The 17,578-nt window shown below is 39.2% G+C and overlaps 1 pseudogene; it reads left to right on the top strand.

Annotated features, from left to right (window-relative positions):
- Positions 1–16,392: 16,392 nt before the first annotated feature.
- Positions 16,393–16,494, top strand: LOC112731181 (small nucleolar RNA R71; annotated as a pseudogene).
- The last annotated feature ends 1,084 nt before the right edge of the window (positions 16,495–17,578 follow it).

The raw sequence follows: 17,578 nt of genomic DNA, 5'->3' as shown, positions 1-17,578 counted from the left end.
AAAGTTCATCAATGGAAATATAGCAAGTGCATATAGGGACAAGTAAATGCAAGGGGTTTATTGGCATGCAGGCAAAGGCATGAGTAGCATAGATCAAGCATTCAATGTCCAATTGAAATATGTTATCACTCGTAACGAACCATCACGTTTGTATTGACAATTAAATTCAATTAATAAAATAGTAAAGGAAATTTGTGAAAAGCAAGCATTTAGTGTAGTAGAATAAAAGAAATCTAAAAATAGTCTAGAATGCCATACGGGCGTTTTCACAAACACATAGCATGCATGGTAAATAAGCTATTGAAAATAATAGATTGAACATGCAAGCAACCCTTAAAAATTGGTATATAATTGCCAAACAATTCCTTAATAATCCATAAAAATATAGAAAATAATGACCCAAATAAATTTCTAACACCAATGAAAATAATGCAATGAATGAAAGTATGCAAATAAATTAAATAAAATAGAATGGAAGTGAAAGAAAATAAGAAAGGAAGAATAAAGAAATAAGAAAAGATAAGAAAAATAAGGATTAGAGAAGAAAAGATAAGAAAATTGGCTGATCTGGAAATTTTGTGCGGCGCAAGCAACGCGAACGCGTGGGGCACGCGGTCGCGTGACTTGCGCTTTAAGTTAATCGACGCGGTCGAGTCACTCACGCGGTCGCGTGACACGTTTTATGCTACTGGCGCGAGGGCAGCCTCGCGCTCGCACAACTCTCTGTTCAAAAATATTATTTTGCCAAATTTTGGGTGACGTGATCGCGTGGGTGACGCGATCGCGTGGATGGCCATTTTTGGAAAACGACGCGGCCGCGTGGGGCGCGCGTTCGCGTTGGAAGGCTTGGGCTTTCAGCACGAGTCCAACCCAATTCCAGCTCAACTTTCGGCCATACACCCTTGTTACGTCGATTTTCATGGCACGCGGCCGCGTGGGGCACGCAGTCACGTGGGAGGCCAAAGTTCCCACGTGACGCGGTCGCGTGAGCAACGCGGTCGCGTGGGGTCAAATTATGCTAAAGGCGCGCCTCCAGCCACGCCTTCGCGTGACTCTCTGTTCAATTCTTTTCTCTCCAACGCACTAGTGACGCGGACGCGTCAGCGACACTGCCGCGTCGCGTGCGAAAATCTCCTTTTTTTTATGCAGTATGCAGAATGCAATGCTTAATATGAATGCTATGCATGATTCCAGGTTCAATAGTATAACAAAATAAAAGAAAACTCAAAAAAAAATAAAACTAAATAAAATTGAAAAAGGAACAATCATACCATGGTGGGTTGTCTCCCACCTAGCACTTTTAGTTAAAGTCCTTAAGTTGGACATTTGGTGAGCTCCCTGTTATGGTGGCTTATGCTTGTATTCATCCAGGAATCTCCACCAATGTTTGTGATTCCAATGGCCTCCGGGATCCCAAACTAGCTGCAGAAAGCCTTCCAGCAGGTTGAAAGAAGTGACAAGGCCCCAGGAGTGTTGATTTCTAGGCTGAATTCCGGGGTCCCAGACCTTGCCTTTGCACCCATCTTCTTGTTGATCATCATTTTTCCACTTGGGTGGTGAACAATTGGAATTCTCACTGCAGCTACCAAACAGCTTCCTAGACCCATTCAATTGAGCTTTATACCAACCCTTGCGTTTAAACTTAAAGCTTCCAACCATAATGAACCTTGCAGGACAATTCTTACCACTGGCCATCTTCCTCTTACTCTTAATGCCACAAAGAGCTCTAAGTTGACCATCCGTCTCCAGTAGCCCGTATTCAAGTGGAATTAGAAAGCTAAGGGATATGAATTTTACCCACTTGAATGTTGTGAAGGATGATGGCAACTTAGGGAGAGGTATTTTTAATGAAATTGTAAGCTCCACTCCTTTGTGCTCTTCTCTGATAATTACCACCTCTTTGCAAGCTTCTTCAATTTCAACCTCTTCCTCTAGGTAGCTTTCTTCCAATTCAATCTCCTTTTCATTGCTTTCCAAGGGCATGGGAGGCTGTGCTTCTTCTTCTTTAATCTCCATCTCTTGATCGACCTCTTCCAAGTTCTTAATCATGATATGCCTTGGAGGTTGTACACCCTCCTCAGCATCAATTTCAATCACCTTGGAAGGAGGTTCTATAACCTAACTTTCCCATGAAAGTTCAGCATCTCCTAAGTCCGCAACCACTTCTTCTTCTTTGATAATTGCAGCGTCCTCCACCTGTTCCAGTACAAAGTCATGCTCCGTACTGTCCACTGGAGTTTCTAATATCTCCTTCATGCTACGTTCTTCATTAGATTGCCCATATGAAGCCATGGGAGCACTTTGAGTGTCCGAGCGTCGGGAACCTAATTGACTTATCGCTTGATTTAGTTGATATAGAGTTGCATGAAATCGATCCGCTGCTTCCTTGAGATGATCCCTTGATTCTTCCTTCACTAATTCTTCAACCACTCCTTCGACTTCAAGGGTTTTTACTACCTTTACCTTTAGGGCCTCCTCTAGCTCCTTATGACGTATGGATTCGCGAAGATGATCCCTTCTCTCTTGTTCCATGTCAATAGCATCATTGAGATCATGTTGCTCTTGGATTGATGGATGTGGGTGCTCTTCCATGGATGGTGGTGATGGGATGGAGAGATCATTCTGTGGTTGACAAGAAAGTGCACTAGAGCTTGAGGGTTGATTGTTGAAGGTATTTGGTGGTCCGATTTGGGTGAAGAGAGCTTGTATAGTAGAGTTTAGATCGGCAAGTGCTTTCTCTATGGAGGTTTGGGGTGGATAGGAGGGTTCATTTGGTTCATAGGGTGGTTGGTATGGTGGATACAGGTTAGGGTCATATGGAGGTGAATGGTTGTAGGTGGCTTGTGAGTATGGTGGTTCAAAGCTGTGTTGAGGAGAGGGTTTATAGGCATATGGTGGTGGTTGTTGATAGTCCATTGGAGGTGGTTGTTGCCATGAGGGTTGATCAAATCCTTGTGGCTCCTCCCATCTTTGATTGTTCCAACCTTGATGCCTGTTCTCATTGTAATTTTTTCTTCCTACAACATAATTGTAACCAGACTCATAGCCAAAGGGGTGAGAGTTCATAGTAGCAAATAAAAATTAAAAACAAAAATAAAAACAAATTTAAATTAAAAGGTTATTTAAATTTTGAATTTGAAAATTGAATTTTGAAATTTTGAATTTTAAATTTTTGAATTTTTGAAATTTGAAATTTGAAAATTTTTAAATTTGAATTTTGAAAATTTTTAAATTTGAATTTTGAAATTTGATTTTTGAAATAAGATAAGATAAAATAAAAATTTTAAAATAAAAACCAATAACCTCTTAACTTAAGAAAAAGCAAAAATAAAAACAAAAATAAAAACACATAAACAAGCAAAAATAAAATATTTACAATAACCAATAATAAGGCACACGTTTGCAATTCCCCGGCAACGGCGCCATTTTGACGTTGAGGATTTTTGTCAGTAAAGAATTTCATAAAAACAGTCGCGTTGTAGATATAGTCTCTAAACCGACAGAAATCCCTTCGTACAAACGTTTTGGTTGTCACAAGTAACAAACCCCTTTGAAATCGATAACCAAGTATTCAAACCTCGGGTCGTCTTCTCAAGGAATTGCAGGGAGGTATGTTCTTATTATTGGTTATGAGTTTGTAAATTGGGGTTTTGGAAGTAAGGTGGGAATATGTTATATGACAAGTAAAAAAAAATAATAATAATAAAATAAACTCTTGGCAAGGTATTAGAACTGGAGGTCCTATCCTTATCAATTGTGATGAAATTTGGATTTTAATCTCACTTTGTTAACCTCTAACTATGAAGGTAGATCAAGTGGATTAATTAGCTTAATCCTCAGGTCCTAGTCAATTCCTATGGAAAGACTAGAGTTATTGGAGCAACTCCTAATTTCAATCACTGCTTTATTGACAGCTCAAGCGTTACCAATTACTTAACCAAAGCCAAAAGGAAGAAAATATCTAAATTAAAAAGCATCAATATAACTAAAGCAAAGCAAAATTAAATCTGAAAATACCTCAAATTGTATTAACAAAAGAAATTAAATCTGGCATAGATGTTTATAAATTGAATTGGGAAAATAAATAAAAATAAAGAACCTGGGATTGAGAGCCACTCCTAAAACTAAGAGAAATCCTAAATCCTAATCCTAAGAGAGAGGAGAGAACCTCTCTCTCTAAAAATTACATCTACTCCTAAAATTGTGAATATGAGAGCTTATTGATGAATGGATGCATTCTCCCACTTTATAGCCTCTAATCTGTGTTTTCTGGGCCGCAAACTGGGTCAGAAACAGCCCAGAATTCGCTGGTTGCGAATTCAAACACGCTGATTTTCGTCACTGCGATGTGGCCACATGGAGCACGCGGTCGCGTCGCCTAGCGTCAGAGCAACTATGGCATATTATATATCAAATTGAAGCCCCAGATGTTAGCTTTCCAACGCAACTGGAACTGCATCGTTTGGACCTCTGTAGCTAAAGTTATAGCCGTTTGAGTGCGAAGAGGTCAGGCTAGACAGCTTAGCAACTTATTCAACTTCTTGTATTCCTTCCACTTTTGCATGCTTCCTTTCCATCCTCTAAGCCATTCCTGCCCTGTAATCTCTAAAAATACTTAACACACATATCAAGGCATCTAATGGTGATAAGAGAGGATTAATATTAGCAATATAAAGGCCAAAGAAGCATGTTTTCAATCATAGCACAAAATCAGGAAGGAAAACATAAAGCATGCGATTAGTATGAATAAATGGGTAAAGAGTTGATAAAAACCACTCAATTAAGCATAAGATAAACCATAAAATAGTGGTTTATCAATACCACACATCCTCATAGATCCAAATAGTGGGTGGATTATATGTCACCAAATCCAATCACCAAAATTTAGATCTACTCAAGTGTGAGAAGGGATTTCAAGCATGGTTTCATGTTTCCTTTTCCAAGGTTCCCATGAAACCCATTTTGCATTCAACCTCTTTCCCAAGATGATTGAACACTAGCATTAAAACGAAATTCCTTCTAGCAAATCAAAGAGAAGATGAAGAGAAAAAGAAATTCACTATCATTAATCCATCAAGTACAACAGAGCTCCCTCTCTCAATGAGAGAGAATTTAGCTACTCATAGCTTAAGAGAAAAGTACAAGAGATGGAAGAGATGAAAAGTAAATCTAACTATATTTCAGCAAAACTACTACTCAACAAACCCTTCTCGGTACTTTCAGGGGTTATTTATACTACTCCTAGCACTAGAATTAAGAAAATACAAAAGAGAAAAGAAAATTACAACTGGAGGGAAAGAAAAACTCAATAAACGTGACCTTCAGGCTTGGCGTGTGGCTGGCGTTTAAGTGGCGTGCTACGCCTAGCCACTAAATTTGGCTTGGCGTGCCACGCCCAGCATTCAAGTTGCACGCCCCCTGTGTTGGCATCCCTGGCGTGCCACACCTTCGAACCCAAGTGGCACGCCCAGGGTCTTCTTAAGCATTAGCTAGGCTAGCGTGCCACGCCCTCGAGCCCAAGTGGCATGCCCAGGCTCTTTTTAGAGCTTAGCTAGCCTGGCGTGTCACGCCTTCGATCCCAAGTGGCATGCCCAGGCTCTTCCTTCTTGTTCTTCTTCCCTGGACAATCGAACTAGCGTGGCATGCCCAAGGTGTGGCGTGCCATGCCCATTGTGGTTGCTTCATCTTCCTCTCTGGATTTTACTACTGGCGTGCCACGCCCAGTAGTTGGCATGCCACACCCATGAAGACCTTTCTTCATGTCTCTGGAAAACATAACTGGCGTGCCACGCCCATAATGCATGCTTCCTTGCTCCAGTAGCTGGCGTGCCATGCCCAGCATTTAAGTGGCACACCCAGTCTTCCTCTCCTTGGTTGCTCAAGTTGGCGTGCCACGCCTTCGACATCAAGTGGCACGCCCAAGTTGGTGGTGAATGCTGGCGTGCCACGCCTTCGACCTCAAGTGGTACGCCCAGCCTTGGTGTTTGGTCTTCTTTAGCATTGGCGTGCCACGCCTGGGACTAAAGTGGCACGCCCAAGTGAGGATGATCGCTGGCGTGCCACGCCTTCGACACCAAGTGGCACGCCCAAGTGTTTGGGTCTTCAACCTCTTCTCTGGAAACTTGAGCTGGCGTGCCACACCTTGATGCTCAAGTGGCATGCCCACCTTAAGGTGACTCCTTCAAGCTTGGCGTGCCACGCCTGGGTCTTCAAGTGGCACGCCCAAGTGATGGGCTAGAGCTTGCGTGCCACGCCTTCGATACCAAGTGGTATAGTGGTTGTCCCCTTCTGGATTGATGAACTTGGCGTGCCACGCCCCTTTTGTGGCCTTCAACACTGCTCTCTGGAAAATGATACTGTCGTGCCATGCTCAACAGGTGGCGTGCCACGCCCTTGTTAAAACCCAAACATTCCTTTCTGAAATCATTACTGGCGTGCCACGCCCTGGTTTTGGCGTGCCACGCCCATATATTTTCATAGTGTTTGTTCTAAATGGCATGCCAGTTTCACACGCCCAGCTTTATTTTGTTATTTTCTTCCCTTTTTTGTTGCTCTTTTCACTTGAAATTCAGCACAAACCTATTTCAAAGCAATGTACCATAATATTCATCAATTAGTTCATGAATTGCAATAATTAATGAGATTATGCTCTTTTATGGTCCTTTTTAGATAAGAAAAAAAGGGTAAATGATGCAAGTCATCACAACCCCACTTTCAAAGATTGTTCTTTCTCTCCTGAATACCACACTCTAATTGTTTCTTCCCTCTTCTGTAACTCAAAACAATCCCTTCTTCTATATTAGAACTTCATCTTCAAACTCATCATCTTTCACTATATCTCCATCAACAGCACCAAGTAAGTACATTTTCTAGCAATAATGTTTTCAGTTAGTTAAATTGTTTTAATTACTGTAAATAAAGAATAAATTAGATTAGTAACCAAACATTAATTTGTGTTAATTAATTTATTGTTAGTAATAATAGTGTTGAACCTAGTATTAGTTAGGGTCATAATTTTAGTTAGATTAAGATAATACTAAAATATATTTTTAGCTTGTAAACGAAAACAGTACTTAATATATTATTAAGATACATTAAACATACTTTATATATAATATATGTTGTTGTAAAAGAATTTAAATACTTAAATATATATGACAATACATACAAACATATATTAAATTTTTTAATATATATAATTGTATATGAAATTTGAACATACGTACATATTTTTTATTTAAATTGAAATATGATATATTATATAATGTATGTTGACGAAATATATTAAATTTATTTTATTTATACATATTTTTATATATTATTTAAATATTTATTTTATATATTTAAAAATAAGTTAAACATATTTAATATAATATGTTAATATATATTGTTTACATATATTGTTTACATGAATATAAAATATAAGATTTGATGCCATATATTCTTTACATGTGCGAAATTTATTTTATTTAATGCATTATTAAATTTATGTTGAATAAATGTTAAAGTGGAATATGTTGTTTATTTCAAACAGAATCAAAAATATTTTATGTAATATTATTTAAATATATTTTTATTTATTTATTTAATGTTAGAGAAATATTAGATATATGTTAGATATAGTTTGTATAATATAATAGTTCTTTTGTTTCAGAAAGAATATAAATAGAAGATGGTTCGTGACATTATGTGTCCTGAAAATTATATTGTTGAATACCTTAAATGTCTACCATATGTAATTATTTTTATGTTTGTTTATTAATATAATATTATTGTTATTATAATTAGTGTTGTTGTTGTTGTTGTTGTTGTTGTTGTTGTTGTTGTTGTTGTTGTTGTTTGTTTATTCGTCAATTGCAATGATTTAATGTACCATTTCATAGCAATGTACCATAATATTCATCAATTAGTTCATGAATGGCAATGATTTAATGAGATTATGCTCTTTTATGGTTCTTTTTAGATAAGAAAAAAGGGGTAAATGATGCAAGTCATCACAACACCAAACTTAAGCTTTGCTTGTCCCAAGCAAATCAATGAGAGTCATTTTTAATTAGATTGAGACTTGACCTTAGAGAGATGCATTCATTACCAAAGATAGGGCTCAGTGTTAGCTCATACATAAATCTTATTGATTTAATGTCACAATGGACTCCTAGACTCTTGAGGATTCTTCTAAGTATTTGCCTTAGGCTCCCTTTCAATTGATTGTCACCTTGAAGTAGCAAGAATTGTTTCTTTTTCTTTGATTGTTCTTTTCTTTGTACTTCTCTTTTTTTTCATTGACCACGACTCTAAAAGTTTTTGTCTCAAGACGACCCTTTAGTTAGGCTTTCAATTAGCACTCCCAAACCAGCTGGTTTTAGAGTACTAGGTGTTGAAACACCCCTAAGAATTTACTTGCCCAGGTCTCTCTTCTTGACACATCTTCACCACAAGCATCTACTAGGATTTCTAACTCCTTTGAGCTATTTAGTGTTCCCTTCCATCCTAGTAGTTGATGCTCAGAGCCTTGGGTCTCCTTTTTTTTTTTTTTGCTTACTACTTCTTGGTTCTATGGATATTCAAGGGACATCCTTGGCCTCTACTTGTCATATCCCTTAAGTCTAATTGCTCATCATAGCTTATTTTCTTTCAGATTCATTCAAGGTCTCATACTTAAGTCTTTCTCTCTTAGTTTTGAATGGTCTCACTTAATCTTAGTCTCTTTTACTCTTATTTTTACACAACTCACCATAGACTCTTATGGAAACAAACTATTTTTTTAATTGATGATCATGAGACTTTAACAACATTGCATTTTCTTTCTTTAAAGTTAAAGTTAAAGCACAAAGGACTCATAAACAGATTAAGCATAAGGAAATTAAAGCAACTATCCTAGCATTGCAACTATTATCAAAACTACTTAACAGAAATTCAAAATTAGAAACTTGAGATTATCAACCATGGGACTCAACAATCTTTGATTCTTGGAGCAGCTTCAATTCATTGGCCCTTTTCCCTTGTCTTTCTTCTTGGAAGAGGAGTCATCACCATTTTTCTTTGAGGATTCTTTTTGTGCCTTGGTGTCCTTTGGCTTCCAAAATCCCAGCCTTCTCATGTAAGCCCTCTCATCTTCTTTGTGCTTAGCCAATATTTCCTCTTGCCTAGCACTTAGCTCCTCCATTCCATGCATGAATGTAGGGTATCCAGGGTTCAAGGCGGCCACAACATTGCACAAATAGTTCAGCTTTGCTTGTGTGTTGATGTCATACTACCTCCTTGAAGTAGTTCTGGCATCATAAAGATGCCTAAACTCAGCGAGGTTCCTCTGCTGTCATTTGCCTTGTCCCACAATTTTGTTGAGGCTGCCTTGCATCTTTTCCCAGTTGAATTGGCCTTGTTGCTCCTTCATGTACTCCATGCTTTCTTGGAGTTGTTGTATGCTCTCTTGCATTTGATCCCATTGTTGTTGTTGCTCTTTGAGTTGGTTAACATCTTCTCTCAAGTGGTGTATATCTCCCCTCATCTGGTGAATGTTTTCTTGCATTTGCTCCCAATTGAAACCTTCAGGAAATTATTGATATGGTGGTAGTAGAAGTGGTAGGTATTATGGTTGATCTTCAGCTTCTTCTTCTTGGTGTGGTGGACCTTGTAGCTCATGAACATGAGCTCTGTGCTCCCTTGCTCTCTGAAGTGGGTTGACAGCCACCACTTTGGCCATCTTCTTGCCAGTTATAGGCTTTTCTTGGTCCACCAGCACTTCATCAATAATCTTCTCAACCCCAGCTTCATCATACAGCCTTTGAATGATGCTTGGAAAGGCCAACCTTGTGCTATCCTTGGTACTTTTCAGCACCCTATTGATATTGTTGGCGATCATCTCCTCAACATTAACATTTTATCCCTTCATTATGCTGTATATGAGCACAGCTCTCTCCAATGTCACCTCAGAAGTGTTGGATGTTGGATTGAGAGACCTTCTTACAAAGTCCAACCATCCTCTAGCTTGGGGGCTCAAATCCCTTCTCCTTAATTGGTTGGGCCTTCCATCTTTGTCATTGATCCACTGCACATTCAGTACACAAATCTCATTTAAGATCTCTTCAAAGCCAGCATCTTGTTGATTTATCCTCTCTTCATAGCTCCGGGTGGAGTTTGTTTGCTTCACCATCAGCATCCTATCTATGTTAGAGGGACTATAGTCAATAGCTTTCCCCCTGACATAACTCAAATAGCCATAAGGTTGCCCAGGCTGTGGCACTGCATTAGCGTAGAATTCTCTAACCAAGCTCTCCACCACCTTTCTTGGTGGGTTACACAAGAGTGCCCATCCTCTATTGTTGATCTCCCTATTGATTTCTGGATGCTCATTCCTTCCAAGTTGGAAGCCCACCTCTGGAATGATTTGCCTCTCACTCACTCAACTATAAAATTGATTTTGGTTGAATGATGAGAGGAACTTGTATTCATTGAAGCTTGAGGATCCGGAGGTTGGTTCCTTGGTCTTTCTCTTCTTTGATGATGAGGCTCTTGGTGGTGCCATTAGGGTGAGAAAAGAGGTTTGAAAGGTTGAATAAGAGTTGAAGAAGAGGTAAAGAACGGAGAGCAAAGCAAGGGTTTGCTCCACAACACCAAACTTAGGACTTGATTGTCCCTAATCAAGTAGAATAAAAGAAGAAGTAAGGGAACAAAAGCAGAGGAAGTGCAGAGGTTTGGGTGTGAAGTTGGGTTTGAAGTATGGAGGGAAGTGGAGGGGTGAGTGGCTTTTATAAGAGAAAGAGTAGTTTAAAGGGTGGGGAAGGTGGGAAGTAAAAGCAATTAAATGTTTTCCCACTTGGGAATGGCGCCTAGCGTGGGGTAAGGCGCCAATCCTTGGCTTTTTGCTTTCTTCAGATGTTGAGTTCCAAAGTGCAAGTACACTTTGACTCCTTGCTTGATGAGCCATCAATCATGTGGGTCCCACCTCTCTTGAAATTGAAGACTAAAAACCCCATCAGTAATGACAAAAAGAATTCTTTACATTCCCTCTATTATGAGTCAATTAAATTGCAATTGATGAGTGTCCCTTGGGACACCAAACTTAATCTCATTGCATCTAATAAATTGGGTTCATCATTGGATTTTAATGTGTTCATAAGGGTGGAATAACTTTACTTCTTTCATATTCCTTTTCTTCCAATCCCTTCGTACACATTTAAATCACCTTTTATGCACCCACCAATTTATTAAATACTTCAAACTCAAACCACCTTGGGCTCTGCTGTGTGAGTTTCTTATGGTGGTAGCCACACCAAACTTAATTTTTGGGCTTACTTTCAAAGTTAATTCAATCAATAAGTTGTAAGCCTAAATTAAGTGGATTAGTGGCCACACCAAACTTAGCTTTTTAACTAGTTTCTCAACCCATTCATCCAACCAAAATTAAGTGATTATGCAACCTTGCACTTCCAATAAACAAAAGAGAATAAACTAAAGAATTATCAACTGAAATTAAGACTACCTAACTTATCAATCATAAACTACTTTTAGAAAGCAAGAAATTAAAAGGATACAGAGTGTTGGGGTGCCTCCCAACTAGCACTTCTTCATCGTCACTAGATTGACGTTCCTCCTTCTTTAGTTGAGATTGTAGCTCACTCTCTGCTCATCCATTGAGTCTTCCAAGTAGTGCTTGAGTCTATGGCCATTTACAGTGAAATTTCTCTATGTCTTGTCCTCCATGAGCTCTACATGACCATAGGAAGACACCTTAAGGATGGTGAAAGGTCCAGACCATCGAGACTTAAGCTTTCCTGGGAAGAACTTGAGCCTTGAATTGTATAGCAGCACTTTTTGACCTTCTGTGAACTCTCTCCTTGTTATCTTTTGATCATGCCATTTTTTGTGTTTTCTTTGTAAATTTTGGCATTCTCATAACCTTGACTTCTGAATTCTTCTAACTCATTGAGTTGCATTAGCCTTCTCTCCCCAGCAGCTTGATCATCAAAATTTAACATCTTTAAAACCCAGAATGCTCTATTTTCAAGCTCAACTGGTAAGTGACAAGCCTTTCTAAACACCAATTGGTATGAAGACATCCCAATAAGTGTCTTGAAAGCTGTCCTATAGGCCCATAATGCATCATCCAACTTCTTAGACCAATCATTTCTTGAGCTTCCAACAGTTTTTTCAAGGATCCTCTTGAGCTCTCTATTTGAAATTTTAGCTTGCCCATTGGTCTGTGGATGATATGGGGTTGCCACTTTGTGCTTCACACTATATTTAAGGAGGATTGTCTCAAGTTGCTTATTGCAAAAGTGAGTCCCTCCATCACTTATGAGTGCTCTTGGAACCCCATATCTGCTGAATATATTCTTCCTCAAAAAGTTGATTAGTTGATGTAGCTATGGCCTCCACCCACTTTGACACATAATCCACAGCCACCAGTATATAATTGTTTGAGTATGAGGATGGGAATGGCCCCATGAAATCAATTCTCCACACATCAAATAATTCTAATTCCATGATAAATCTCTGTGGCATCTCATTTTTCTTGGATAGATTTCCAGCTCTTTGACATTCATTGCATCTTGTTACCAAGTCCTTGGCATCCTTGAATATTGTTGGCCAATAAAATTCACATTGTAGCACCTTGGCTGCAGTTCTTTCCCTACTAAAATGGCCTCCATATGCAGATCCATGACATTGCCAGAGGACTTCTCACCCTTCCTCATGGGAAATACACATTTTCAAGATCCCATCAGCACCCCTTTTGAACAAATAAGGCTCATCCCAAATGTAGTGTTTAGCATCCTTGAGTAGCTTTCTCCTCATGTGTTTGTTGATGTTAGTTGGTAGCTCTCCAATAGCCTTAAAATTGGCTATGTCTGTAAACCAAGGAGCTTCTTGGATCATCGTCAACTGCTCATCAGGGAAGCTCTCATTCACTGCAAATTGGTGTACTTCGTCCTCTTCTTGTGGGATCCTTGATAGGTGGTCAGCCACCTTGTTCTCTGCTCCACTCTTATCTTTAATTTCAATATCAAACTCTTGGAGTAGCAGGATCCACCTTATCAACCTGGACTTGGACTCTTATTTGGTAAGCAAATATTTGAGTGCTGCATGATCATTAAATACAATAACTTTAGAACCAATAAGATGTGATCAAAACTTATCAAATGCAAAGACTATGGCAAGTAGTTCCTTCTCTGTAGTGGTATAGTTCCTTTGATTCTCATTAAGGACTTTGCTGGCATAATAAATAACATGCACCAATTTATCTCTCCTCTGTCCTAAAACAGCACCAATAGCAAAGTCTGATGCATCACACATCAACTCAAAGGGTAGATCCCAGCAGGGTGGTGCTATGATAGGTGCAGAGGAAAGTCTGTTCTTAAGCTCATCAAAGGCTAGCATGCATTCCTTATAAAAAAAAAGGTACATTAGAGACAAGTAGGTTGCTTAAGGGTTTGGTAACCTTTGAGAAATCCCTAATGAACCTCCTATAGAAGCCAGGATGTCGTAGAAAACTTTTAATTGCTTTGACATTGCAAGGTGGGGGTAACTTTTCAATCACCTCCACCTTGGCCTTGTCCACCTCTATGCCTCTTTTTGAGATCTTGTGGCCAAGAACCATCCCCTCTGTGACCATAAAATGACACTTCTCCCAATTCAAAACGAGGTTGGTTTCTTGGCATCTCTTTAGCACTAAGGCTAAGTGGTGTAAGCAGTTAGAATATGAATCACCAAACACAGAGAAGTCATCCATAAACAATTCAATAAATCTTTCAATCATGTCTAAAAATATGGAAAGCATGCACCTTTGGAATGTTGCAGGTGCATTGCACAATCCAAAGGGCATTCTCCTATAAGCAAAAACACCATAAGGACAGGTAAATGAGGTATTTTCTTAATCCTTAGGATCTACAACTATTTGGTTGTAGCCACATAACCATCCAAGAAGCAATAATATTCATGTCCTGCAAATCTTTCTAGCATCTGGTCCATGAAAGGTAGAGGGAAGTGATCCTTCCTGGTAGCTTCATTAAGCTTCCTATAATCTATGCACATGCGCCAGCCAGTCACTATTCTTGTTGGAATCAGCTCATTCTTCTCATTTGGAACAACAGTGACCCCTCCTTTCTTAGGGACTACTTGCAGTGGGCTTTTCCAATGGCTATCTAAGATTGGGTAGATCATCCCAGCTTGCCACAATTTCAACACCTCTTTTTGGACTACTTCATTCATTGTTAGGTTTAGCCTTCTTTGTTGCTGTCTTGAGGGCTTAGCATCTTCCTCAAGCAGGATTTTGTGCATGCACATTGAAGGACTAATTCCTTTCAAATCTACAAGTGTCCATCATATAGCATCCTTGTGTTGTTTCAGCACATGGATAAGCTCCTCTTCTTGTCCCTCACGCAAGCTTGAATTTATGATTACTGGGTATATGTTGTTGTCACCCAAGTAAGCATACTTCAAGCTTGGAGGTAAGGTCTTCAACTCTAGTTTTGGTGCTTCCACTTCCTTGTTGCTTGTTTGGTTTAACATGATTCAATCCTCTATGGTTTCTTGTGGTAATTCTCCACTTGATGCTTGTTGCTCCAGCTCCATAGCTTCTTCACATTGTTCTTCTTCCAAAACTCCTTAAACTATATTTTCTATGGTATCTACCATCATGCATTCTCCTATGGATTTCTTAGGGTAACTCATTGCTTTGAAGACATTGAAGACCATCTTCTCTGCATGTAACCTCAAGACTAGCTCCCCTTTTTGAACATCAATAATGGCTCCAGGAGTAGCTAGGAATGGCCTTCCTAGGATGATTGATGTGTTGGTCTCTTCCTCCATATCCAACACCACAAAATCAGCTGGAAAAATAAACTCTCCTACTTTCACCAACAAATCTTCCACTACCCCATGAGAAAACTTGAATGTTCTGTCAGCCAATTGGAGTTCCATTCTTGTTAGTTTGGCTTCCTCAATCCTCATCCTTTTCATCATAGTCAAGGACATGAGGTTGATGCTAGCCCCCAGATCGCACAATGCTTTCTCAATGTTGATATCACCTATGATGCAGGGAATTTGGAAGTTTCCAGGATCTTTCATCTTTTGAGGGAGTTTCTTTTGTATGATGGCACTACACTCCTCACTTAGCACTATGGTTTCCTTTTCACCCCAGTTCCTTTTTCTTGTCATGAGCTCCTTTAAAAATTTAGCATAGAGTGGCATTTGCTCTAATGCCTCAGCAAAGGGTATATTGATCTGGAGCTTCTTGAAGATTTCTTGGAATCTAGAGAACTAACTGTCTTTCCCATCCTTTCTCAGCCTTTCTGGATAAGGTGCCTTTGGCACATAAGGCTTTAGGACTTGCTTTGGTGAGGATGGTGCAGGGGTCTCTTCTTCTTTCTTGGTTTCAGATTCCTTTGCAGCTTCTTCTTCTTGGTTGTTTTGACTTGGGGATGCTTCTTCTACAACTTTTTCACTTCTTAGTGTGATGACCTTGCATTCCCCTCTTGGGTTGGCCATGGTATCATTGGAAAATGTATGTGTAGGCATTGGTATTTGTTTAGAGAAGCTCCATACTTGTGCTTCCAATTTTGAAATTGCTTCCCCTTGATTTCTTATGTTGGATCTGAACTCCTCTTGGTTTGCATCTATTTTCCTTTCAGCCTGCATTTGTCTCTCCAGAATAGTGGAAACTATTACTGTTAGTTGTGCTGACAATTGTGCTATTGCAGCCTCCAATTTTGCAAAATTGCTGCTGGTTTCACATGGTTGCATGGTTGAGGATGATGTATCTTGATGGTAGTTGTTGTGTGTTTGCTGGGTGGAGCGATATGATGCATTTTGTGAGTTATGGTAGGGTGTATTTTGTGAGTTATGATAGGGTCTGTTGTTGCCTGATTGATGGTTAGGGTTATGGTTGTTGTATTGGTTAGATTGGTATCGTTTGTGGTATTGGCTGTAGTTTTGTTGGTTTTTCCACCTAAAATTTGGGTGGTTCTTCCAACCTGAATTATATGTCTTGGCATTTGGATTATATGGTGGTCTAGAGGGATTGTTCACATAATTAGCTTGCTCCCATTCGCAATCAACTTCTGGTGCGTCTCCTTCTTGTGGAGGTGCTTGAGCTTGGATAGCTGAGACTTGGCTCTTTTCCATCTTTTTTGTGAGGGCTACCAATTGAGCTGCAATCATCTTGTTCTATGCTAACAAAGCATCCATAGAATTGAGCTCCAGCACTCCTTTCTTTTAAGTTCTCTCCGAAGTATAGAAGTACTCATTTTCAGCTACAATCTCTATAACATCTATGGCTTCTTCAATAGTTTTCTTCTTATTGAGTGAACCCCCTGAAGAGTAGTCTACAACTTTCTTTACTTCATATGACAGCCCTTCATAGAAGATGTGTAGTTGAAACCATTCGTTGAACATATTCGGAGGGCACTTTCTAGTCAAGTCTTTGAACCTCTCCCAGGCCTCATAAAGTGTTTCACCATCTTGCTATCTGAAGGTTTGCATCTCAGCTCTCAGTCTATTAACTCTCTGTGGAGGGTAGAATCTTGCTAGAAAGTTGTTCACAAACTCATCCCAAGTTGTTAAGCTCTTCTTGGGAAATGCTTCTAACCACTTTGCTGCCTTATCTCTGAGAGAAAATGGAAACAAAGGTAGTTTGTAGGTGTCAGGGTGTACACCATTTGACTTTACAGTGTCACAAATCCTCAAGAATGTAGTGAGATGTTGGTTGGGGTCCTCTTGGGCATTTCCTCCAAATGAGCAATTATTCTAGACAAGTGTGATGAGTTGGGGTTTCAACTCAAAGTTGTTAGCATGGATTGTTGGCTTTAGAATGCTGCTGCCACAGTTTCCTGGATTTGGATTGATGTAGGAGCCTAGAAATCTCCTCTCTTGCCCAACATGATTACCAGCATTCTCTCCAACATGGTTATGCACCTCTTCCTCCATAGTAACTCCCAAATCTTCCTCCACTACTTCCTCTCCAAGTATTCCTTTGCCTCTTGCTTTATTTCTTAATCTCAGGAAGGTCCTCTCAGGTTCACTATCAAAAGAGGATGAAGTTTCTCCTCTTCTACCTGTCATACATTCAACAAACGATAGACAGAAGACAAGTGAAGGAATCACTTCTTGTTAAGACTGGTGGTTAGTTTGGTTGGTGCAATTAATCAAACAGTTAATAGAGTAGTAAAAAAATGGGAATATGAACAATGAACAGCTAAAATGATCAAATCAAAAATAAAAAAAAAATTAAGAAAACTAAAGAATTGAAATGAAAGGAATTAACAAGGTAATTAAAAGTGCTTAATCTTGCTTACCATCAATTTAATCATTGTCAAATTCAAACCAATCCCCGGCAACGACGCCATAAAATTTGATGACCGGAATTCACTCCCCATATAAAAATAATGAATCTGTTCTCTTGGCAAGCGCACCAAAAATATCGTCAAGTAATAACCCACTACGAGTGGGATCGTATCCACAGAGATTGGTAGATTTGAGCAATTTTAATCAATGGGTAAATTAGTCAAGCTGAGCAATATAGATTGTGATTGCAGAAATTTAATTGAGCATAAATATAAATGACTCAAAAGTAATGAGAAGC

This window comes from Arachis hypogaea, chromosome 12 (assembly GCF_003086295.3).
Source record: "Arachis hypogaea cultivar Tifrunner chromosome 12, arahy.Tifrunner.gnm2.J5K5, whole genome shotgun sequence".
In the NCBI taxonomy this organism is placed as follows: Eukaryota; Viridiplantae; Streptophyta; class Magnoliopsida; order Fabales; family Fabaceae; genus Arachis; species Arachis hypogaea.
This window is presented reverse-complemented; position numbering and strand designations above follow the sequence as displayed.